A 23242-nucleotide genomic window follows, 5' to 3' on the forward strand; every position below is an offset into this window, starting at 1 on the left:
ACACCCTGTCCTCCTTAGGGAGGTGCAGCGGGCAGGCAGCAGCATAGCTCGAGGGCTCCAGCCTGCTTTTCCCCTTCTCAGAGTAGCTGCTGCCCCCAGACTTTGGGATACAAAGCAGGGTACGGCTACGGGCATCGAAACCCCTCTGTAAGCTGCACCCGCTGAGCCAGCCCCAAACCCGCAGCACCGGCTGCCATCTCTCAGAGGAGACGAGGGCCACGGGTCCGAATTGCTATCCGTCAGATGGGATGCACCGCTTTCCCAGCAGCCGGGTTATTAACCTGGGGACTGCAAGTACCACACGTCCCTCTCACCACACCCTCCTAAATTATTCTTCACCCTGTGGCACGGCATGTCTGAGAATGAATAATAAGCAGAGCCGAGGGAAAGAGCAGCATTTCCTGGGACCCCTTGGGGTGGGAAAAGTGCTGCACCAGGGGACGGCCGAGCGAAGCTGGGCTGGGGATTGGGCGCTCAGCCTGCAACGTCCGCCCCCAGAGCATCGCCTAGATGGCGGCAGGGAGTACAGGGCACTGCAAACTGCCCCCCTTCCCGTCTCCTCGCCCACTGCGCACTACGCAGACAACCCCCAGGCCCTAAAATCCAGCTTGCAGGCGGCGGCTATGGGTTGGAGGGCTGCAAGAGGGCCTCTCCCCTGCCGTGTCCGGCTGCCCCTGGTACCACGGACACGGTCAGGAAACCGTAGGCAGCTGCACTGCTCTTGCCTCCCGGGGCCCAGGAGTGTGACGGCTTCCTCTGGCACAAAACCCCGACACAAAACCTTACACAGCCCCCACTCCCACCATCCTCCTTTGTGGATGCCCGAGCTCCTGCATCCAACCCAAACCGGGTGGGAGGAAAAGGGAAATTCGAGCTCTGGGCTGCGGCTGCACCTCTGAGCGGCGTCAACTTGCATGCACAGCCCGAGACGCCCGTCAGCAAAGCCCGGCGGTGAGCGAGCCAGGCTGAAGGGCAGCACGGAGACGTGACTCAGGCGGGGGAGCATGCAGAGCTGGCAGGACCCCACGGCGTGCGGCGAGCCCCGCTGCTATGACGTGCCTGCTGCAGAGGCTCTCTGGGCGCGTGGAGAGAGGAGCAGACGCAGCTGCTGATTTTGCATCGTGCATAAAAATAATGGGAACGGTTTCAGCCGGGGGCCAACCGCCGGTCTGTGACGCTCCGCTCCTTTAACGTCCACCACGAGCCGAGACCTCGGGAGCTGCCCCAGGCTCGGTGGCAGCACGTGCGGATATGAAACCGCAGAGCATGCCGCCAGCCCTCCCCCTCCTCCCCCACTTGCAGAGAAAGGAAAAAGGTGACATTTATCTACACATCAGAGGACACATGGCTGCCACAGACCCTTTTCGGCTTACTCGAGACAGCGCTACACCCCCCCGCCACCCGCAGATAACCACAACCATACATTGCACCAGGCTGAGAAACAACGAGTGTTGCTGTTTCTGCAGAGATCCCAGCCCGCTTCCCAAATGGGCTGGAAGTTAAAAATGCCGAGCCTCTGCTCAGTCACAAGGAAAATGCATGCGCTGCTGGGGTGGAACCTAGCAGCCCTTTCACACGGCGCCGCAACATGTGTCTCGCCCCTGGGCAGTCAAGGAAAGAAGATCACAAGCCTGAAACTGGTGTGGGGAGAGGGAGAGACTTGAAGCAAGAATTTTTTTGTAGTCCTGCTCCACTGATAAAAAAAAAACAAAACAAAACACTGTTTCAATGAATGATGTGGGGTTTTCATAGTCCAAAGGGACACGGGAAGGCAAACCTCAGCCAAAGTAATCTTTTCCAGCGGCAAGGGACGCCAGAAAGCTGCTTCTATAAAAACAGCACCTAATGCATCAAGGTTTCACCCCCACCCCTGCCTTCTTGTCGGTAAGAAATGCTTTTGAGCATCTTGCTGGACCCAGGACTCATTCAACCCCACAGACATCTACAGTCTTAGGTCTTGCTTGCAAGTCACCCCAACCCCAACTAGCTGCTTGGACCTGACAAGATCATAACACGGCAAGAAAGGCCCCAATGGTCTCAAGCCATGGAGTTTATATTTAAAACTGAAGCCAGCGGTGCAGCTACCTACCGCAGTGGGTCCCAGAAGAAAACTTGTGATCCAGTGCACCTACCTCCCTGGTGTCACAAGCCAACTCTGCAATGAAAGACTCTCCGGAAAGAGCTGCTGCTGTCTCCGGGAAATACTTGAATGCCTAGAAATACTTGTTGATCAGCACACTTCTGCTTTGACTTTCTTCCATGAGGGCATTTGCATGAAAAGGCATGGTCAGCAGTGACATGCAAATATGTTGCAGGAAGGGAAGTGTTTTTGTGGACACTCATCATGTGAAAACAAGACCAAGAAGAGGATGCACTTTGCTGATGAGCTAAACAGCTGCAATGCCCCCTGCTCCCCCCCACAAAGCAGAGTGATCTGGGCCCTTACAAGGCCAGGCCTGGCAGGTGTTCAGATATCCTGTGGCTTTTCAATTTTAGTGCAAAGCTGTCTAGCTGGGGCATAAGAGGATTGCTATAAAAAGTGTGAGACCTGCAGTATAGATGAGCCCACCTGTAACAACAGCCCAGGCAGCAGCTTGAGAGCTGGCACGGAGTCCAGTGGCCTTCCTGGTGCCTGGGGCATCTCGAAACCAGGCATGGGGGAGTCGCTGGCAAGCCCTGCCCCGCTCAGGGCTGTGCTGCACGTCCCACTGTGATCTTCTCAACCAGCTCAACTCCTTCCTTGGCTCTCGTATGACATTCAGCCTCCTACACACCTCTCACCCTGGCATCTCCCGTCTCCCTTCACCCTTGCCACTCCGGCCTCGACATCTCTTGTGATTCTCCATCATAGCACCCATCTGTGCAGCCTCCCTTGCTCTGCGCGCAAAACCTTCCCTCCTGCTCGGCCTCGGAGGCATGCATGCAGTCTACAAGGCCTTGTGCCAAGTCATCATCTCTGCAAGTTGCCTTTCGCCTCCCTGCTCCCTCCCCAGAGCAGCGTGCATCCCTGCCTGCCTATCCAGTCCATCTCCAAAATGTCCGCTCTTGGGGGAGGCTGTGCATAAGTGTGTACAATTTCTATAGACATGAGAGGACTTTAAATCGTTCGGTTTTGGCGCCAGATCGCAGTCATGGAGAAATGCCAAGCCAGCCTACAGTCCAGGCTGTCCTTGAACAAGTCACCTCCAAATATTCGTGCCGTGCTGGCACCGAAGCATTTCCAAACACAGCAGTTCCCAGGGCGCTTGCCAGGCACTGGCCCGCTCCCAGAACAGCACTTCTGCCCGAGGCGGCAAAACTGGGACGTCAGTGGCGAAGCAAGCCCACGGATGCGGACACGCACTGGCTGCATTCTCCGCCACGCTCCAAGGGTCTCCCACCCCGACGGCCTAGCGAGTCCTCTGCTTCTGCTGCACGGGAGGCTGGCGACGGCCCCGTCACAGCTGAGACTCGCCGTCCGGAGACGGCGAGCGGGGAGGGGAGGATGGCGTTCCCACGCTGCGGCCACGCACCCGCATTCGGCATGGCGCCCGCCTCCTGCACCGCGGGGCTGCGGAGAGAACGAGGGCGCAATGCACTCGGCTCAGGGGCCCCCAGTGTGACAGACCCTTCCTCTTATGGGAAGGGAGAGAGGAATCGAACAGCCACCTTGCACTGACACCCCCTGGCTTTACCAAGGAGCAAGCTCCACAGCCCCTGACGGTCGCCGGGCTGCCGCCAGCATGGGCACGAGGCCTCCAAAACAAGGTGCAGCCGCCCGGCCCCATCTCCAAGGAGGGCAGGCCGTCTCGCAGCCTTCTCCGACCAGGCCTGTACACGCCAATTAAAGGATGCTGGTGACCTTCAGCCCCCTGCCGCCCTGCGGGCACGCTGGCTTCTGAGAAGAGACAGCTTTTCTGAGCTGTGCTGGCTGCAGAAAGTGTCGGGCTATTTATAACCGGTACCAGGCTGTAGCTGCTCCTGAAATCCTTGCGCTGCTTTGTACGGCAAACAAAGGCAGGCTCCTTAGCTGGTTTGCTCGAAACAATGCCCCGTCTCTCAGCAGCGGAGACGCTGGCCGTCCTCGCCCTGCGGCCAGAGCGCTCCGAGCGGTATTTGCAGGCAGCAGGGAAGGGTACAAAGCAGTTTCCTTCTCGAGTCGTTAGACACTGCCAGAGGCAAATGCGGGTCTTTGCAGCTACACAGCAGTCAGCGGGAGTCTGTTTCCATTAAAATCAGTACAACCCAGTGGGTAGAGCAACAGGTTAGGAGCCGGCACTGAGTTCTGTGACCATCCTCAGTTTCTCCACCTGTGAAACGGGGCTACCTTCTTTGAAAAGCACCTTGAGAACAATGGATGAAAAGTGCCACAGCCCCAGTGGTGTTAATATTGCCACTGATGTCAAGGGGAGCAGGGTCAAGCCATAGTGCCATTACTCTTCCTTCCCTCCTGGGAAAACATTATACGGTGCTGGCCCTTGGGGGAATGGACAAGCTGGGGCCTGATGGGGCTTTTCCAGCCCGAGCTCCTGGGAAGTCCTGAACTATGCATGGGACAGAAAGCTTAATGCAAACTTTTCAGCACACATTCAAATGATTGAGTCATCAGGCTTAACATCCTCCACTTCATTGCTTCCCAGCAACACGGGCAGCTTCGTTGCCACAGGCAGAACAGGAGTCCTGTGGGCCCAGACTGCCAGGCAGTTGAGAAAAGTTCAATCCTATCCAGAAGGACTTTTAAAAGTCCTATTCTCACAGTCCAAGTCACTGAAAAACAGGATGGAGCAAAGCTCCCGAGACAGATCAAGCATCTGAAGGACAGCTACAGCTCCTCAAGGCGTCAACACGACAACGCCAATCCTCCCACACAATCGCACAACTCCCAGCACCTCTTTGGGAACCAGAGCCAGGGAAGAAAGTTTTGGGGATGCTGACTTCCCGAGAGAAGCAGCATAAAGCAATTGAAGCAACAGGGCCACCCACAGAGCACGTCCCCAGAGACTGAGCAGGAGCTCGTTGGGTTGGTGCTGGCCTGGGAGATGAGCAGGAAACGTGCGGGAACCAGCGCCCTCCAGGAGCGGGTCTGGCATCAATGTGCACGGGCTGTTCTCAGCACCGTGCTGCCGGCGGTGTCCAAAAGACGGTGCCGGGACCTACCGCGCAGCAGTGACGCGCCGACTCCCTTTACTTGCCCACAGCAGTGGGGTCCCTCCATGCGCCTCCCCAACCACTGCACCCTGCAGAGATCGCTGCCCTTCCCCAGCAGGCGAGGCAGGGTGCTTTCTACCCTCTCCCTGCAGCAGCTCCTCGACGGACACTGCGGAAGTGAAAGTTCCCACGAAACGAGACTGCAGCAGTGCTAAGACCCTGACCTGCTGGCAATGCTCCTACCAATGCAGCCCGGGATGCTGTTAGCCTTCTGGGCAACAAGGGCACATTGCTGGCTCGTACCCATCTTATTGTCCTCCGTCACCTCCAGGGCCTTTTCTGCAGAGCTGCTGCCCAGCCAGTCACCCCCAGCCTGTCCCGGTGTGTGGGGCTGCTCCTACTAAGTGCAGGACTTTGCACTTGTTCTTGTTGAACCGCGTGAGATTCCTTTCGGCCCAATCCTCCAATTTGTGTCGGTCACTCTGGATCCTAGCCCTACCCTCCAGCGTACCTACTCCTCCTTCTAGCTTGGCGTCACCTGCAGACTTGCTGAGGGTGCGCTCTGCCATCTTCCAAGTCGCTGATGAAGACATTGAACAGGACAGACCCCTGGGGCACTCCACTTGATACCTGCTGCCAACTAGACATTGAGCCATGATTACTACCCCCTTGAGCCTCATGCTGCAGCCAGTTATCTGTCCACCTTGCAGCCCATTCATCCAGCCCGCACTTCCTTAGCTCTGTGCATGTACTTCACCTTGATTTTAGCAAGACTTTTGGTACAGTCTCCCACAACGTTTTCACAGGCAAGCTATCTCATCGCAGAAGGCAATCAGGTTGGTCAGGAATGGATATTAGGAAAAACTCTCTCTAGGAGGATGGTGAAGCACTGGAACAAGTGACCTACAGAGGACGTGCAATCTATATCCTTGGAGGTTTTTAAGACCTTGCTCCACAAAGCCTCGTCTGGGATGATGTAGCTGGGGCTGGCCCTGCTTTGAGCAGGGGTTTGGACTAGATGTGACCTCGGGAGGTCCCTTCCAACCCTCCTTTTCTATGATCAACACAAAACACCCTTTCCCTGCTGCAGGATTAAGCACTGTAAAAGCCACAGGTCATGCTCCCCTCTCCCCTGCCAAATGCCACAATGCTGACTTAGAAATCAGTGATGCTTAAAAAGCAGGTTTGTTCTGGGGATGTTTGCATTTTGCCTGAGTTTTTAGGGTGCACTTGGATCACATCCTCCAGCTTTGCTCTGCCAACGGAGAGCTGGAAGCAGCAGATGCTGCCACATCAGTGAAAGCTGAGGTTCCCGCCCAGACACAGGCTGCCGGCAGTTAGCGCTTTAAGGGGAAAAATCAGAGGATCTGTTGTAAGATCAAGAGCTGGGAGCACGGTGCCCTGAACAAAGCTGTGCAGAGCCAGAGAGCAGCCTTGCCAACAGGCAGGATGGGTGTGCAGCAGAAACCAAGGGGACGGCAACCTGCACAGCAAAACCTTCCAGGCCGCTGCAAACTGAGAATGCAATTCGGGACGCAAGCCTGTCCCAATACACCTGTGTGCAGTTCCCGGATAATCTTGAAGTCTTTCTAGTGACTCATTCATTAAGTCTCCATAGCTAAAAACAGACACTGGGTTTGTCCCAGGACTCGACTGGAAGCAGGAGCGGGGAGAACAATTATTTCCATACACAGCTTGAATGGCAATTAACATTTTTTCTAACTAATTTCAGTTATCTTAGTACTTCAAGGAGACAGTGGACTTGTACATCTGCAAGGATCTCAGAATAAAAGGCTTTGCCCCAGGAGAAATCTGACCTGAGTTTTTAGCCTACATCTTGTGTCCACAACCATCCAATGTGCAGCTCTTTTCCACAGAGAAGCAGAAAGAAGGCATTAGTTCACAGAAACACAAAATACTATAATTTTCCATATAAACACATGGGGCAGATTTAGATTAAGAAGTCTCAGGGAAACACAACCTTCAGAGGAGCAGGACAACAAAACAAGCCGTGGAAACTCCTGGGATGAGTGTATAACACATTACAGAGGCTCACACTTGCCTTCGAAGTCTCTCCTCCATGCACAGACCAAGTCCAAGCATTTGCTGTTTGCTGGCTTGTCCGTGGAGCTCATCCTCCAGGGTACATAAGCACTTTGGACATGGAAGAATTTATATCCACACATGGGGAAATATCCCCATTTTACAGGTGGGAAACTGAGGCACAGAAAAGCCAAGGGTCTGTCCAGTGTGAAGCCTGACCCACATGTACCCATCACAGAGACAAGGTGATGAGGGTGCTGTAAGGGGTGTCCCTAGCTACATGCTCAGGGTGTAGGTTTCTGGTACTCCGAGAGGCAACTTGGGGCCGGTGCACAGGGGATGAGAGTGGGGAGGAGTTTTGCCAGGTCCCATGAGGAGCCTGCAGCAGACTCGGGCACTGGGCAGGATCTCCAGGACCTTTGCCCCTGAAACCCTCCTTCCACTCTTGCTGAACTGAAAGCTGTTGAAATAACAGAAAACAGAGAGAAGTGGAACTGCAAGAGGGGCCTCCAGAGGTTGCGTCTCGTCCACTCCCCTGCCTGAGGCAGGGTCATCCCTACCCAATCCATCTTCTTCATAAACCTACCATCGTCCCCAACACAACACCAGACATTGCACCGACCCTTCCACAGGTAAAGCAGGGGACCACGGCAGCCACGTCCTGCTGCTATCCAAGGCTGCTAGCATCCGCTCCAGAGATCCCAAGCATGTCCCACATGCCCAAAGGTAAAAATCCCTATGCAAACTACACCAATCTGACCAGGGAGTAAAATTCCAGATCTGGCAATCGGCGTGCGACCTACCTGTAAAATGGGGATACTTCCCCATGCGTGTGGGTATAAATCCTTCCATGTTCAAAGTGCTTATGTACCAGAGGGGCAAGGCCACCTGGCCAGGAACCTCTAGCTAGCAACGAACCCCCCTGAGGGGCAAACATCAGCACTGCAGGACCCAGCCCCTAACCCAGCACTGCCAACCAGGCTCTTCTGTCAGCACCGTGGGAAAAGCAGAAGTGCAAGCAGCTTGTAGCCCTAAATCAGGCTGCCGTCGGTTAGTGGGTTCCCTTCTCCCCCGTCCTGTCTCTAGCCCCTGACCCCATTCTCTTGGGGTCAGGTGCCTTGCAACACTGCAGAGGCTGCCCCAGCACCCCGCCAGCTCCTCCCTTCCCCAGACTGCCTTCCACTGCTTACCATGGGTTGATGCAAGGGGTGCAGCCAGAAAGGGGCCAAGCGGGACCTGCACAGCACGGGCACCCCTGCAGCTGTGGAGGACGACACAGGCAGAACAGAGCCCACGGGGGAAAACTGCTCCTTGACCGCTCATAAATGGAGAGCATCATCAGTGTGGGAACAGCACAGGCCATACAGCCCATGCTGGCGCAGGACTGGCAGTGTCAGCACACCCTCCTGCCAGGCAGGGTCCTTGCTCAGCCACTCAGAGGTTGAAACCTCTCTCAAAGACAAGGCACTGCCAAGGCCCTTTGCTTTCTAGCACCCAGCTGCTGCTCTGTGTGCGACATGTTAGCCAGATCCCACTTGGTCTAGGATGAACTTTGCCATGCCAAGCTGCCACCACAACAGCACGGTCCTCAGAAGCCTGGAGTTCTCTGTAGGACCATCCTCCTTCTGCACAGCAGTGAAATGGTTAATAAAAAGGCTGCCACCGAAAAGGGAAGGGGGTTTGGGGGCCGATTCTGGACCCCTGGGTCCCACTCCCAGCTCTGGAGGAAGCTCCTACAAGGCACAGACTCCAGCCCGCTCCCACATCTCTAGCAGACTGGACCACCTCTGACATTTCCCCTTCAAACTCTCCCTGCCCCTGTCCCACCAGGTCTGTCTTCACCTGCACCTCGCCCTCCCATCCAGCTCTCCTCACCTGCAACCCATTCAGGTGATCTGGGGGCAGTTACTCTCCCAGCCAAGCCGGGATGCTCCTAGCACAGATCTGGCACGACTTGCAGCTGCCAGAAAAATGCAGCTGCAGGGAGAGGCCCCGGGGCCAGAGCAGGTAATGAAACATAATGCCCTCTAAAAAGCCTGCAACCCTGCAAGGACTGAGCTTTTTTTTTTTTTTTTTTTTTTTAAATGGCTTCTAACCTGGCCTAATTTAAACTGATTTCCACAGCGCTGGTGAAAGGTACTGCTCCTTCTTCCCTCAGCCCTAAAAGTCATGTTCTTGGAAAGTCTGGGCAGAACTACAACAGGAGAGGCACCTGGTACTGCAGTTGCAGACCAAACCGCTGCTGCCCCAGCTGCTGAAAAGGGGGGTCTTCCACCGGGGGATGCAAGCAAAGGCTCTGGCAACTCCACTTACAGGGGCAGCACACAGGCATGCTGGAAAGGGCTTGCGACTGTCAAGAAAGCAGAGACCGATGTCCACGCATGCCTCCATAGGCACTTTTCTTTTAGAGCAGCTTCAAAAAACTCCCTCAAGGGAGCACACATGCGCGTGCAAACACATGTATGCATGCCCTCTCAGCCCACGGCCAAACCTCTGAAGAGCTCTGGAAAGCCACCCTAAACCATGCTGCTCCTCTCTGCAACTTTATCTGAAGCCTTATCGGATCCAAAGGCACTTTTTGACCTCGGGCAGGGCGGGCGGGAGAAGCAGAGTGAGAGCAGGGGATGGGCCAACGTCACTCTGTGCAAAGGGAACTACCCGGGCTGTTCGGGGCCTGCCAGCAACCGAGGTCATGTGGAAGCATTTAAGTCCTCATAAGGGACTCATTTCAGCATTCCCATCCTCCCTGAGAATGCCCCTTCTTCCAGGCCTGGCTCTTCCCCTCCCCTGACCCTTTCTTTCCCCTGTAGGGCTGCTTTACCGACATGATTTAATTACGTGCTTGAAAATTGAAATTGCCAGCGAAGTCCAGGGTAGTCTCCCTCGGTCAGCTCCCACCACCCTGGCTCTTGACACTCTGGTGCGTGTGAAACAGGAGGCTGGATTTCAGCAGGCGACAGGTCCCCCAACTCACGTGCCGGCGCAAGCCTGCGCTCCAGGTAGGTTTTTAGCATGGATGGTTAGGATCCACGTAGGATCTTCAGGGACAGATTAAAGTTGGAGGGGGAAAATATTCCTCCCAGGCAGGGCGACCTTGTCAAGCTGCCAACCTGATTTAGATGGGAAAACAAAAAGCAGCTGAATATTTTCTTTCTTTTTTTTTTTTTTTATTAGCCTTGAAGTGCAGACAACGGGGATGGGGCCAGAGAAACCCAGAGCCCCGTGGCACTCCCATCCTAGGAGAGGCCGCTTGGCTGCCTGGATGGGAGCGGGGCTTTTCAAAGGGTTTCGTCACTTATTCGTAATGCAGGCTGAGTTTGGGACTGGCCAAGGCTCTTAAAAGGCAGGAGCCAGCAGCACTGGAAGGACGAGCACTGAGTTGATGCACTGTGCAGAGGCAACGTTATGATCTGTAGAGTGGGTCAGTCGATAAGCAGTCTGAAAGAAGGGGCTGTGCTCCCTGAACCCCTGCTATACAGGGCCAGAAGCGGGTGCCAGACCCTGGACTTTCACTTTAAAGTCACCTAAGACATAATATACTCCTGCTTGGTGCAGCCTCACTGCAAAGTTTGCTTCCAGAGTAAGTCTCAGCTCCCAGGTTTGCCTGGATGGCCATCTCCACACTGCTGGATCCTTGCTTGCATCGCACGCTCCCATGTCTCTAGACCAGCGATTCTCAAAACTGAGAGCTGGTATTTTCTGAGGCGTGCCTCAAGTCTCGAACGGTTGGGAAGCACTGCACCAGACCTCTTTGGGGCTTAGATGCAAGCCCCTCCAGGGCTTTTTGTGCTACAGAGTCCTGTGCCAGCGAACCGAGGGAGAATTTAATCAAAGGAGGGTGGGGGGAGGATAGTGGGAAGACACCGGAGGATCATCACCTGCTGGAGATGTTTAGCCCTCACCCTCACAGCAGCATGAGTGGACTGGCAGCCTGAGTCAAGGGAGAGAGATGGTTTCAGCCCACAACCGCAGCCCTCTGACGAAAGCCGCACAGACATGCCCATACCAACCTGACTTACTGTGCCAGGCCGCAGGTACCCTGAACGCCATGCAGGTGCCTTTTGAACCAAAAATAATGTACCCATGTGTGCCCAGGAGGATGGCTAATTAACACGGCGGAGTGTCAATGCCAATTATCCCATGCCCAGGTTAGCTGCACCTGCAGAGCCCTGCAGACGGGCCAGCCACACGATCTATACAGGTCGATGATGACAACCATGCCCTCTCCACCTCCCCGCACCCCTTCCCCAGTGCAGACTCCACAATGCAGGCGAGGTGTTGTTACAATAACCTGACATTTCTTGCCAGCGAAAGATCAACACAGCGCTGAACTGCAGCATGAGAAGCTACAGGTGGAAGCAACAAGACAACGGTCCTTGCATGTGTCTAGTCTACTCGGAGCATTTCAGGGAGTTACATGGCTCGCTGACGGTGACCTGTGAACCAGTTCAGATGCTCTGCTTATTAGAAATAGTATCCCAGGTGCACTAAAAACTTATGTAAAAAGCATTTACTATTTAGCACATACATAATTAATACATATTTGAAGCCCAAAGGGCTCTGCCAAAACAGTCATTGCACATGAGGAGAAGCAGAGATCTATGCCATACCTAATTCAGCACCAGTGTCCAAGTGAGAACTCGGCAGATCCAGCGGCTGGTCTCCGCGCTTTCATCTCCTTTCAACAGCTTCTTTTTCTGACGTTCTTGTCCGTCACCCTCCACAATTTGCCTCTGTGAAAAGCAGAAGACAGATTTCTCTCATTACTCCTTCTGGCTGCAGACTGATAACCATAATCTGGTACCCGTGCAAAGCCGCAAAGCCTTTTCCTAAGCGGCTGGTAGATTTATGAAAAAATGCTTTTTTCTAAGCCTAGAAATTCTGTGATTAAAAAAGAGGGACAAATCATCAGCATAGGAGGTGACAACACTGACAAGTGCAAAGTGCTGCACCTGGGGAGGAAGAACCGGCACCAGACCTACAGGCTGGGGAACTCCCTTCTCGTCAGCGCAGAGGCAGAAAAGGATCTTGGAGTCGTCATTGATGCCAAGATGAACATGGGCTGGCAGCGTGGGGACGCGGTCAGGAAGGCCAACCGCGCCTTGTCCTGCATCCACAGATGCAACTTGAGCAGGTCCAGGGAGGCGATCCTCCCCCTCTACGCGGCACTGGTCAGGCCGCAGCTGGAGTACTGCGTCCAGGTCTGGGCGCCACACTGCAGGAGGGATGTGGACAGCATGGAGAGGGTCCAGAGGAGGCCACTTGCACAGTCAGGGGGCAGCAGGGCAGGCCCTACGAGGAGGGGCGACGGGACCTGAACCTGTTCAGCCTCCACAAGAGAAGGCTGAGGGGGGATCTAGTGGGCTGTTATAAACTAGTCCGAGGGGACCAGCAGGCATTGGGGGAGTCCCTGTTCCCCTGAGCACCGCCAACAGTGACCAGGAATAATGGTCACAAGTTGGTAGAGGGGAGATTCAGGCTGGATATCAGGAGGCGTGACTTCACGGTCAGGGCGGCTAGGGTCTGGGACCAACTTCCAAGAGAAGTGGTGCGGGCTCCTGACCTGGGGGTGTTTAAGAGAAAGTTGGATGAACACCTCGCTGGGGTCGTTTGACCCCAGTACTCTTTCCTGCCATGGCAGGGGGTCAGACCAGATGATCTACTCAGGTCCCTTCCGACCCTAGAAACTATGAAACTATGAGGTTGCACACCCTGGTTTTCCTAACTTCAGCAACAGTCAGGTTTAACACCCAAATCCCCATCGCTGGCAGGTGGTAGAGTGCTGGGAGGGGGGTACTTCAAATAACAGCATGCATTTAAACCACCACTTGTATTACTTATGTTAGGCTTTGAACACGTGCTCAAACACTATCTCGATGCCAACACCAAGCAATATCTCTCTGCTACGGTCTCCACGTTCTCCAACGGGAGTCCCCTTACTTCTCCCTTGGCCTTGGTGAGGTGAAGTAGTGGGGTTTCCCCATCACAGTCTGTCCTTCCTATTTGTACCAATAAGCACATCATGGTCTCCTGCTCCCTCAGGATGCAGTAGAGTTCGACACCCCTGGGCTATCACTGCATCCAGCAGGAAGCCAGACATGCTGCCACCGTGAACACACGTACAACTGCCACCGATCTTGCCTAAAGTACCATTGGGGGCTGCTGCAAGGGCAGGAGGAATTAAATCAGATGGGGAATGGACTGCATAGATCCCCCTTGCCTGGGTCGCTCTACTTTACTGCTGCTAGTCACGTCACTTGAACCAGGATTTAACACAGCACTTCCACCTGGGAGTAATGCTATCCCAGGGATGGCTTCCCCACCACTACGGCATGTTTGCACGCTGTGGCGTGCTTACACTTGCTCTATTGCTGCCAAGTTAGGCAGCACTATTATCCTCGTTTCAATTGAGGCAAGGATGCTAAGTGATGTGACCAAGGTGTCACATCAGGTAACTGGATACAGGTCCCCCAAATCAGCAGACCACAACTGGGCAATACTCTCTACCAAATAAAAGGCTTTGGCTGAATCAGAGAAGCTTCCGTGAACAGCCCCTTCGCGGAAGATGAGGGTTTCAGGATAACGTGGAGTTGCCAAGCCAACCCCCAAGACTGAGCTCGTGTACGCACGCAATCCCTGTGGGGTTCCCCTGTCTGTCCCCTTAAGAGTGCCTTGTCCAAACAGCTCTCAAAGTTTCCCCATGACAGAGGGGCAGATGCTGTAGGTCCCAACGCTGGAAAGAAAGGGGGACATCCAAACCAGACACAGAAAGAGGAAAGCAGCTCAACCCCAATGGCTCTGGGAAGGGCAGCTGCCTGCAGGCAGGACGGAGCTTTTGGCCATCTTTCCAGGGTCTGGATGCCAAGTCTCAATGCCACCGAGCAGCTTGCAAATGCGGCAAGGGATCGGGCTTGCAGGTTTGTTGGGAGGGATGGGGAAGGGAAGATCTCCCCGTGCCCTCCCATCCCCTGAACAGCATCCAAGATGTCAAGGCACCTGCGGGAACCCCACCTGTGCTAACCTTCAACTTCAGCCGGGCCCTGCTCTCCTGAAGGAGAGTCCCTGGAGCCTTCTCCATTTACAGCCCTGCAACAGGGAAGTAAATGCTCCGACAGCTGAAATACAGGGGTCCCAATACAGGCTGCTGCAGGCAGGGCACAGATCAAGACTGGAGGACAGACCAGCAAGGAAGCGGGGTGAACCTGGGGCGAGCTCAGCTCCACTGCGACAGCCCCCGCCCTGCTGCCACCTCCCCCCCAGCGGGCTACGCGTGGCACCGTAGCAGACAGCTCTTTGCACCTGCCCATTGAAGCCCACTTTTATAAAGCAGGAGTGAGGATGTCCACTGATAGCCAGGATGGAAGCAGGACTCAATCCAGCCATTTCCCAAGGGCCCGCAGCCGTCCAGCCCTGGACCAGGGAAGAGAAGCCAGGCCTCCCGGTTCCCAGCCTGGGACTGAACTCCACGTCACCCCTTCCACCTCCGGGGGCTCGGGCGGGTTTGCCCGAGCCCCCTTCCTGGGATTCCTCCGCTTTCCCCTCTGCAATGGTCTTCGCCCCAGACGATTCCTCCAGCCTTGTGTCCATAAACACAGGGCCGGGCGCGCTGCCAACAGCTGGTGACCCAGGCAGAGTCCTTTGATGTCAGAGCGCCTATAAAACACTGATCCTTGACCCGTGCACTTTCAGAAAGCAAACAGAGGTTCGCAAAACGACTGCACCGCATTGCAGGCACATGTACTTTTTGTTCTGGCCCTAGGACTTCGCTACCAAACTTACCAAAGTGCTGGTTTTAGCAGCTACGAGGAGGAATCTGGGCCCAGCTGTGGAAGAGCCTTTTATCACGACGACGACGAGAGCTGGGCAAAACAACAGGGCCCCCACAAAGATGAGACTGAACATCTGCCCAAGCATCCATAACACTGCCCCTCAAGCTGCAGCCGGGGATGCTGAGGTTGGAGACGGAGGAACTTGCTCACTTTGTACCAGGCTGCCTCCAAGTTGTGGGACTGCCACCCTGGGCATGTTAGACGGACACCTGGCTGGGATGGTTCAGCAAGCGATGATCCTGCCTCGAGCTAGACGTGACCTTGTGAGGTCGTTTCCAGCCCTGTTTTCCTGCGACCCGATCCACCGGCATCAAGCAAGTGGACAACGGAGACCTTTTTCTTCTTTGCTCCTACAACCGAATTGGTTGATCAAACAGCAACCAAGACCCAGTTACTGCTTCTGCACCTTTCTTTCCCCAGGTCTTTTTTGGATGAGGTGCCTTCACTTCTTTCGACTCACAGTGGTTTAAAAAAAGTTTCACTCCAAACAGATGACAATCAAGTTAAAACGCAAAGCAGGACCCCGTGTAAACACTGGAGCACAACAGAACATGTGATAAAGCTTTTAAGAAGCAATTTCAAGCAGCAGGATGTTTCTAGAGTCCATGGAAAGCGTGGCTGTTTCAAAGAGCCCCTTCCCCCTGGGAAGCCAGGAAGGAAACACGCAACACTAACACCGAGCATCCCATCCCCAGAGAGAGACTAGCTAGATTAGAGAAGTGGTGTTTTTAGGAGCATCCCCATCATCACTGATTCTGAAAGCAAACCTCTTTCAAACAGTGGAAAAAGTATTCGGAAACTACCTAATCTCTTAAAAAAAAACCAAAAACTATTTAAGCACCGGGGAGCTCAAATCTCACTGAAAGACCAACAGGACTCGTGAGTCTTGCAAGATCTTTCCTTCTACCACCCAAAGCTTAGACTCAAAGCTGTACTTAGCCTCCTGTCTAAATGCAGGCAAATTTCCAGGGTGCCAAATTTTAGAAGAGCTAAGCTCGGGATAGTTTGAAAGCTGCCTCATTCAGAGAAGAAGTCGGCGGAAAGCTGCTCCACATCCTCCCTTTTGGTTCAGCTCCAGCAAGTCAGATGGGAATACTGAAAGTCCCAACTAACTTGCCCTTCCTGATAGGCACGCTGGATTTCTTTCTTAAACCAATGCAATACCGGTGTGGTTTAGGATACGAATGAGTTTCAAATTTGGTGCCATCAAACCTAATAGACACTTAAAAACCCCCCCCTAACAACGCATCAAACACTAATTGCTTGGTTTAATTTTGTTACTGCAGCAAGACTTAAAGCCCTCTTCAGCAGTCCCAAGCGGATGAGAAGGATGGTCTTCCACGACTCTCAACACGCGGGTCTGAAGACGGCTGGCAAGGCCGATCTGGGATCGACAGGCTCTTGCACGTGTTTCCGAGTCTGGTGGGTGGCTCCGGATTCCTGGTTCGACTCAAAGCCGAACGCCAAGCCCGTAACTCAGCTTTTAGAAGCAAGTTACCATCTAGATGGACCTATCTGGGACGAAAGGGATGCTGTATTTAAAGACTTTCTGCAACCAGAGAGGAAGGAAAAGGAGGAAAGAGTTAAAGCACAGGGTTCATCTGGACTAAGGCTTCCCAGGGGCTTGCTTTCTCAGCCCAGGAGCTGCATTAATTTCAGGGGGCCTTGGAGCCGTGGAACTACTTTTAGAGATAAAAAAAAATGTGCGTTTGGGCATTTCCACAGTTGGCTTATTCCACGCCACCGATGCCAGAATTTCAGCTCCCTTGTTTGACTTTGCCGGGTTATATTTTTGGTCTGAAAAAAGTAAGTAAAATACAACTTTTCTGGCTCTTGCTGAAACTCTGAAACCCAAGAGCTCTGAGAACATTAAACCTTTCTGTGCACTCCTCGGGTTGCCAACAGGCTGATTTTTTGGAGGGACCTGACCCTGGATTTAGAGAGGAGCCCAGCACCGACAGCAGTATTTTTGGTTCCTATGTGAAAGCCCCTGTAATACTCAGCTGCCAAGTCTTGAAAAAGTTCCCAGGAAATGAGCGGCAGTTTGCAGCAAGCCTGTTCCTCTGCAGATCTCACAAAGAGCATTCCCTTGTTGGCTTACCACCGCAGTGGGAGGAAGTCACATCAACTGCAATGTTTATGCAAAGCTGCAGAAACATTTCAGTGGCCAGCAGAAGGTCAAGCAATCCATCAAGACCTACCTCCGTATCAGACCTGCACAGCATGAAGATGGAGGCAGGCAGCAGGCTCCGTTCCCAAGGATCCTCTCCATGCAAAAGACAGGACGCCCCTGCACTAACTTACCCCAGGCATTCCTTTTCTCCTGTCATGGGAGTCCACAAACCCTGTGGCTCCACGTAGGCAGAACCAGACCTGTCAGTCAAGGAAGGCTGGAAATAGTTGTACTTGGCATCCGGCCACATCGACTTGAATGGTGCGGGGCCTGCCTGCAGGCCAGACCGGGCCCGCAGACCACCTCTCCATCCCCTCCTCAGGTCGACCTGATCTGGGGGCTGCTCCAGCCAGACTGGGACCTATGCTGTGTGGATCCTGAAGCCGTGGAAATGGGCACTGAGCGCACCTCAATCTGGTTGGGGCAGCAGCCGTGCTGCACGTGTGGTGCCTGCTCCAGCCAGTCTGGGACCCGTGCTGCCCGTGAGCATTGCACGCAGCACAGGTCCCGGACCGGCCGGAGCAGGCACTGCACGTGGCGTAGTCTCGCCAGGACAGCCACCACGTGCAGATGTTTGACGCTCCTGCTCTATGCAGATGTCTCAAACTGGCTACATCATTCAAGTCTTTCACTTGCAAGTTCTTACCTGGTCTACTTAGGGGGAACACTGGACTGTACACTTAGTGACAAGAAGCATATATTAAAATACCAGAGCCAAGGTCAATGCACAAAACAACATAAGTTATATAATAATATAATAATAGTAATAACAAAAAAATCACACGTTTCGAGTGGGGAGCACATCCATCCGCCCTATGCACCACTGCCGTAGCACTTTGTTTCTCTGTGGCTGAATATGCCCGCACCACCCAGGGATGCTCAAGTCACAGTAAACGTAACAACACTGCCCTAAACGATGCATGCAGAATTATAACAGGCTGCCTAAAACCCACCTCTGTCCCCTGCCTATATGTGCTACCCAGCACACAGCAGCTCCCTTACACCAGGAGCAAAGTCGCAGGCAACGCTGACCAGCAGGTATGACAGTCAGACGACTGCTATACTGTCATCTCTCATCAAGAAAAAGCTTTTTGTCCTCTACCACACCACTGACCACACCACCAGAATCAGCCAGAACTACCCTGCAACAAAAAGAGTGGGAGAAACTAGGCGACAAAGCTGCTGAATGGAGCCGGGGAGGAATTACCACCTAGCTCCACCTACAAATGGCACACATAACGGAGCTGAACAGACTGAGAGCGGCTCTCGGAAGAGGCAACTTTCTCATGCAGTCATGGGGCCTCTATGCAACGGACTAATGTGTCCGTCAGGAGAAGCAAGCCATGGATCATCTCCTGAGATGCACTGTGGTAGCATCACAATGCACCCCCCAAGATCTGGCAACCAGGAGCAGTGGCCTGTGCAGACCATATACAAAGGTCGGACTGGAGACACGACGAAGAAAAGTGTATAGAGAGAACAGGAACTGCAGGCAGGCAGGCAGGGGACCAAGGAGAGCACCCTTGTACTAAGCAGGTCAGCTCTGCAGACTCACTCACTGAAAGAAAGGAAAGGGCTGGGTAAGGCATGGTAAAAAGTTCATTCATCTTAATCTGTTGCTATGACATTCCTAATAGTAGTACAACAACAGGATGGAGGAGAGCTACATTAAGAGATGGTCACTGAACGAGTGTGGCATGCAGAACCTGCCCTCCAATAGGGGAGGCTGCTGAGGTCTTCATACAATTTTTGCTTTCTCCTATGTCTGAAGGGTGCCAGTGCCTGAAAGCTTGCAAATAAACAAGAGTTTTTTGCTATTATCTAATTGGTCTAATAAAAGATACCACCTTGGCCATGACTTCTGAGGTCTTCATACCATATTTATAGATGGGCATGTGACCAGGGGGCCAACACTTGCATCCCTGTATGCATTTCATATCACTTACAGGCCAAAAACTTCCAGTGTTTGGGATGAACAAGAGCACACACTGCAGAAGAAAGGCAGCTTCAACATTTGAATGCTCCAGACCAACACCATTGAGCCCTCTAAATAAATAGCTACCCAGACTTAATTTAAAAAGCTTGTAATGGACACTGTAGGCCAGTGATTCTCAACTGGGGCCCCATGACAGGTGCAATTCAAAAGATAAACCCACAGATTTCAAATGGGGTTAAAAACATGTAGACCTGCTGTGGTCTTGCCAAGTCCTTTGCAACTGAAAAAACTGTTCTAGTATTTCTCTGTAGTGAAAAAAAATGTGTGAAAACAGAGGCATTTCCAAGGGGCATTTTGAGACTAAAGAGGTGGAGAACCACGGCTCTATGCCAACAGTATTTTCTGGAAAGCTGTCAGGCCCGGCCTTCCTTGCTGTGACCCACAGGTCTGAATCCACTTTCAGCAAGCTGCAGGAAGGAGTAAGCCCTGTTGCAAGGGATCAGTAGACTTTCCCTTGTGAACGCCTGTATCTTAGCACCTCTCCTCCTTGCAACATCATTTCCCAAAAGGGTCAAATCGCTTAGCTCCAAGACCACACAGAAAACCCTGAAGCCGGTTTACCTGTTTTCTCCATGTATCTAAACACCGAGCCCGTCCTGTTCCTGACTTTGTTCCACTCGGAGCACTCTGGAGATGACAGGTGCCAAGTAACACATTGCTCACGGACTCTGCTTTTTGTTCAAACAAAAGCCATTCCAGCAATATCACATTTATGCACTGCCTGCAGCCCAGAGAGATCTCAGAGCATCCTACAGATTAAGCAACTGCACAGCACAAGAATCACTTTGTCTGCCACTGACTTGCTGCCAGGCCTGGTGTGAAATACAGCCCCAGGAGACAGCAGTGCTGAAGGTGAAGAACGCCGTGTCCAGCAGGAGCTGCAAGGTGAAAAGTTTATACGCATTATGTCTTAGCATGCAGAGAGAGCAGTCACTGAGCTCTGAATAAGAGCCAACGGCCCTACCACACCAGGGAGTGCTGGGGGTGGATCTTTAATAATTGCAGCAGGTGGATAACCTCCGTTTTCCAGCTCAATGTCTGCAGCACAGGCTCCCCACACCATGCCAATTTGCTAGTCTCCAAAGGACAAATGCCATCTGCTTAAATCACCACCTGCAGGCTGGCATCCGTGGATGAGCTGAACACAGGAGAAACCAGCTTAGCTGGTGAAACGGGCCAGAACTGCACGGCACAGCCCGAGCTGGCACGCACACAGCTTTCATAAGACTCGTTAAGAAAAAAAAAAAAAAGCTGACATTCTTGGGTTTGCCCCCCGCCTTCCTCGGGGGAATTTTTGCAACATGCTATGAAGAACCAGGAGTAAATTCCTCCTTCCTCATCACTACTTGGGGTTTCATTACTCATGGCGAAGCAGTTCTTGGGCATATTCTCAGCATTATTAAAGCCACAAAGTCCCTTGCCTGCAAACAAGGAAGGACTACTTTGAAAACAGCTCTGTAAGGGGCCAGTCCTTTCTAATCCTTCTTCAGAGTTGATATACAGCTTTATGTCTTCAGAGCTGTACAACAAGCATTTTAATTACATGTCACATAATTACCCTGCATTACAGCACGAGGGGTAAAGGACCAGGCTCCTAACAGCAGGCACCTAAACAGAAGCTGGAAAACCAAAATTAGCAGGCACTCGCAACTCGCAAGTTGGGATGCGAGCTGTCCGTGAAAGCATCCAGCGCCCTGCTCGAGGGGCTGGCGCGGACTGCCTGGAGTCAAGTCCTGGGGAAGCAGGCAGGGCCCACCACTCTGAGAACAGATCCAAAATGTGATGCAGACAGAAACAAACCTGCCACGAAGGCAGCAGCTTACAAAGTGCAGTGCGAACAACTCCGAGCCAGCCCGCGGTAAACGCAGCTCCGGGGGCAATGCAGGTTAGAGCCGAGAGGACTTGTAGAATTGGAGGGGAAAGCAGCGGCAATGGCTATACAGTACAGCCATGGCTGCAGGCAGCTGTCTAGTCCCACCTGGCGCCCAGTTTCCAAAACAGTTGATTTTTTCCAAAGAAACTTTTTCCTTTTGGGCAGAAAGGTCCTGGGCTCAGCCCTGATCCAAGGATGGAGATCACATGGACACATGAGCCAGAACAGTTTGGCCCCTTCCAGGATTTGGAAAGGAAAAGAAAGATGCTTTCATTTTCCTCCTGGTTTTAGGAGCTGCCTTTTAGCCCAGCAAGAGCTGCATGCACGTACCATGACACACGTGCACAGGTGGACGCCGAGCCTCAGCATCCTGCTGAGCGCACGTGGAAGAGCTTTCCTCGTCCTCCAGGCCTCAGCCGAGTCCCTGTCCCGCACCGCTGCTATCAGGAGGCTCCTAAATTTGCATGATTTCTGTCCCTCCATCAAGAGCAAGCTCTGACCTGACCAGCTCTGCAGAGACCAGGTCCCCCGGGCACTATTCCCACGCCCCGTGCAGCGAGGGCCTGATCACCTGAGCCAGCTGCATTCGAAGGTCTGCCACAGGGAGCATGGAGAGAGCAAGGTCTTAGGGCAACACACCTCTGGCTTCCTGCCAGGCTGAACAAACCTGTTCCCTTTTGAACCATCAACGCAGGGCTTTACCTTCCACATCCTCCAGCTTGCAGGAAACCTGGGCAGAGTCCAGAATCTCTCCCTGTGGGAAAAGCCCCCTTTTCTGAAAACTAAGAAAGTTAAAAAAAAAAAAAAGTGGGAAAGTAGGCTTTTTGACTTACAATTAGATTCCCCCTGCTCTCCCCCCCCGCCTTGCAACCCCACATACACTCGCTCACTTTTGCCAGCTGGGAAAGAGTCAGAAAATGGGAAATAAACCAATTTTATTTTAATTTTTGGATTTTAGCCCAAAACAATTTTGAAACTGGGAAAATCTGTCTTGTAAAACAGGGGGCTGTTGAAAACGCAAAAAAAAACACACAAGGACAAAAACCAAACAGACCTCAACGCTCCCAACCAGTTCTAGCTTCTACTGTTCCAAGCATCTTGGGAGGCAAGAATGATTTTTCTGTCTCTGCTAATTTTACTAACGGATTACACTAATGAAATAAACCAAGAGGAAACCCATTAAACTAGCTGATGTAATTGGAAAATGAGACCTCCCTACTCAGGCATAATGCAAACAAGTTCCTCTGAAATACCATGTGCTGTTTTATTTTTAAGCGCTACTGAAAATAAGGCAAGCGAGTGCCTCGGCACGAGTCTGGGAGTCAGGTAAGGACAACGGCAGGCTTTTAAGAGTTGCAAGTCTGCCCGCTTTTACACACGCATGTTTAAAACAACTCCCTAAAAATGTAAAGAGAGAGACTTTTAGAAATACTTCAGCCTTGCAACAATTTAATCTTGGGTGAGATGGGTTTCCTGGTTTCCCTCTTCGGTTGGGACATCTGCTCACTGTATCTTTGACTTTAAAGGGTATTTCAGAGAGAAGGAAGGAGGCAGGCTCCTCACTTGCCAGTTTTGCTGGGCTTCTTTAAGACCATCTTGCAGTAGTGATGGACTGAAACCCACAGTGCAAAGAAACCCAGCTTTCTTCTGTAGCATGAATGAAAGGGTCACCTTCTATCTGGAGCAAGGGAGAAAAAACCATGGCTAAACTGCTGCTCAGATACTGAACGCTGTGCCAGCCGACCAGGGTCGGAGGAAGTCTTTTCCCCACCGAGCTTCCCGCGTGCACTTGACTTGCCGCAGATTGTCCCCCCTCCAGCAACTTTCTACTTGCCTGGGACAAGCGAGGGAAGTACACATGAATACTTGTTCAAAAAAGATCAAGCCTCCAAGACATAGCAGCTTTTTCTAACCCTCTCGAGAGCGTGTAACCCAAGGTGATGGCGATCTATTAAAAACTCTGCAAACTGAATGAAAAGACCGAAGAGCAGAGGAAGAGTCTAATGCAATTCATCTTGGAGCCAGCTGCAAAAAGGGGAGGGAAGGGACATCAAAGCATCCCTGGTACCTGCTGGTAGAGATGATCAGCACCTTCCCAAGGTCCCTCCCTCCTCCTCCTCCCCTCCGTGCACAGTCCGACTCGGAAGGCTCCTGCGACAGAAAATGCAATTGCTGCTTTCCGGGGGGGGTCTTTCACCCTG

At 52.8% G+C, this 23242-nt stretch overlaps 1 protein-coding gene across 1 annotated transcript in view; it reads right to left on the bottom strand.

Moving 5' to 3' along the window:
- PTP4A3 (protein tyrosine phosphatase 4A3) overlaps positions 1–23242 on the bottom strand; it is a 117826-nt gene that overhangs the window by 62521 nt on the left and 32063 nt on the right. Inside the window, exon 2 of the mRNA XM_090040729.1 lies at positions 11781–11903. The gene's annotated coding sequence lies outside the window, so the exon portion shown is untranslated. The remainder of the gene's footprint in view (positions 1–11780; positions 11904–23242) is intronic.

This window comes from Crocodylus siamensis, chromosome 3 (genome assembly GCF_052110815.1).
Source record: "Crocodylus siamensis isolate JL-2025a chromosome 3, ASM5211081v1, whole genome shotgun sequence".
Classification (NCBI taxonomy): Eukaryota; Metazoa; Chordata; order Crocodylia; family Crocodylidae; genus Crocodylus; species Crocodylus siamensis.